Source organism: Harmonia axyridis, chromosome X, assembly GCF_914767665.1.
Source record: "Harmonia axyridis chromosome X, icHarAxyr1.1, whole genome shotgun sequence".
Classification (NCBI taxonomy): Eukaryota; Metazoa; Arthropoda; class Insecta; order Coleoptera; family Coccinellidae; genus Harmonia; species Harmonia axyridis.
This window is the reverse complement of record NC_059508.1, coordinates 34,439,703-34,442,202: the sequence shown is the minus strand read 5'-3', so window position 1 is coordinate 34,442,202 and position 2,500 is coordinate 34,439,703. Positions and strand designations below refer to the sequence as shown.

Here is a 2,500-nt window from a genome sequence, read left to right as displayed (position 1 = left end):
AGTTGTTACACACTCCTTGGCGGATTCCGACTTCCATGGCCACCGTCCTGCTGTCTTAAGTTACCAACGCCTTTCATGGTATCCCATAAGCGTCGATTTAGGCGCTTTAACTCGGCGTTTGGTTCATCCCACAGCGCCAGTTCTGCTTACCAAAAATGGCCCACTTGGCACTCTGATCCGAAATCTCGCGGCTTCACATTCAAGCAAGCCGGAGATCTCACCCATTTAAAGTTTTGGAATAGGTTGAGGTCGTTTCGACCCCAATGCCTCTAATCATTCGCTTTACCGGATGAGACTCGTATGCAACGAGCGCCAGCTATCCTGAGGGAAACTTCGGAGGGAACCAGCTACTAGATGGTTCGATTAGTCTTTCGCCCTATACCCAGTTCCGACGATCGATTTGCACGTCAGAATCGCTACGGACCTCCATCAGGGTTTCCCTGACTTCGTCCTGACAGGCATAGTTCACCATCTTTCGGGTCCCAGCGTGTACGCTCTTGGTGCGCCTCCTCTCGCAATGAGAATGAGGCGCCCCGGGAATGCGGGTCAGTCATGGAGACCGACCATCTTCCCTAGTTCACATAAAGTGAACCGTTACTTTCATTGCGCCTTTAGGTTTAGTGATTCCCAATGACTCGCGCACACGCTAGACTCCTTGGTCCGTGTTTCAAGACGGGTCCTGAAAGTACCCAAAGCAATAGCGTCGCTGATCGGCGTTTCAAGAGGTCTGTCCAAGAACACCGCGGCGAACAGTCGCAAACGGACGGAATCGGCACTAGGTCCGATCGCCATCACAATTCACATACTTGCCACGGGCCGGACGCGAACTAAGTCGCGGCCTCCCGCCATCAGTAAACCGTCGAGCGAGCTGTTCGGAAACCCAGTGTCCGTAAACATCGGAAAATCCGAGCTCACGGCTACACTCGAGACCGTAGAACAGCACCCAACGGATCGCGACGACCTACTAGGGGAGAAGTGCACGCGTCCGAAGCCGGAGATGAACCGAAGGGAACAGCCAACGCGAACGTCGCCGTTTCCACAGTCAGTAAATCCCAACAACAGGCGCGAATGAATCTCCCATTCGACCTTTCGGGTTTCTCAGGTTTACCCCTGAACGGTTTCACGTACTCTTGAACTCTCTCTTCAAAGTTCTTTTCAACTTTCCCTCACGGTACTTGTTCGCTATCGGTCTCGTGGTTATATTTAGCCTTAGATGGAGTTTACCACCCACTTAGGGCTGCACTCTCAAGCAACCCGACTCTAAGAAGAGATCCTCTAGCAAGCCGCAGCGGTCGCTACGGGCCTGGCACCCTCTATGGGCGATGGCCCCATTCAAGATGGACTTGAACGCGCCGCGAACTCGCCAGATAATGGATCCTTCCAAACACCACATCTCCCGGCGACCGGTTACGATCGCGGGATTCAGTGCTGGGCTAATCCCTGTTCGCTCGCCGCTACTAAGGGAATCCTAGTTAGTTTCTTTTCCTCCGCTTAATAATATGCTTAAATTCAGCGGGTAGTCTCACCTGTCCTGAGGTCGTATGTTCAAATCATCGAAACGTTCCGAAACTAACCTTTGGCGGCTCATAAAATCACGTACCTTACGCGAGGGAGTTAGCCTACTCAAAGGCGTCTATTATCTCCTGCTCCGTATGGCGGATCATGCGAATCCAAGCAAAGTGCTTCGGTGTTTCGGGGGGTGCGCTCATGAAAGCTCATCCGCAACGCGCGACAACTGGCACATTAAAGCGATCGGACGTCGTTCAGATTTCTCGGACACGACGATCGCATGTCTACAGTCATGGGCGCAGATCGAGCAATACCACGACACCACAATATATGCTTTCGCAATTCAAGACGGCGCGTTACGAAAACAACTCCTCATCATTCCAACACACGAGGCGTCGAAACGACAGAACGTTGATCGTCACGCGGCAAACCGTCCAACTCGCCCAAATGACCTTCGGTACAGGATCAACGTTAGACGACCTTTACGTCGTCACTTCGTCAAGCCATAACGTCTGGCCGGGCAGTCTTTGTAATGGAACCGACCCTCAGTCAGGAGTGGTCCGAGGACAGTGTCCGAGGACCGCAATGTGCGTTCGAAATGTCGATGTTCATGTGTCCTGCAGTTCGCATGTTGACGCGCAATTAGCTGCGTTCTTCATCGACCCACGAGCCAAGTGATCCACCGTTCAGGGTAATCTTTTATGTTCGATTTCTCGGTACTAGTCGCAATGGACTTTCCCTCGAAATACGAGACGCCAACTGCGAACCTCCTCGAGAATGACATTCCAATGACTGAGACGACCCACTGAAGGGTCAATACGTCAGTCGATCGGCGCAAAATCTTCGGTTCAACTAGTTTGCGTACTAATCTAGTGACAATTATCGTAAAAATTCGGACGGAGACAAACGTCGCAGACAATCCCGAAAGAGCATAAAAACGCTAATGTAACGGGCGTCGCACAACGTCGACGTCTTCGTCCCTGGAATAGAT

At 52.0% G+C, this 2,500-nt stretch overlaps 2 non-coding genes across 2 annotated transcripts in view; both read right to left on the bottom strand.

The window, feature by feature from the left end:
• The window catches only part of LOC123688141, a 4,001-nt gene extending 2,461 nt beyond the window's left edge, over window positions 1-1,540 (bottom strand). Inside the window, exon 1 of the ribosomal RNA XR_006749788.1 lies at window positions 1-1,540. This exon is cut by the window's left edge and continues 2,461 nt beyond it. This is a non-coding gene — a ribosomal RNA (large subunit ribosomal RNA).
• Window positions 1,541-2,048: 508 nt separating this feature from the next.
• LOC123686976 lies at window positions 2,049-2,203 on the bottom strand. The gene has a single exon (XR_006748727.1). It is a non-coding gene; the product is annotated as a 5.8S ribosomal RNA (ribosomal RNA).
• Window positions 2,204-2,500: the final 297 nt, after the last annotated feature.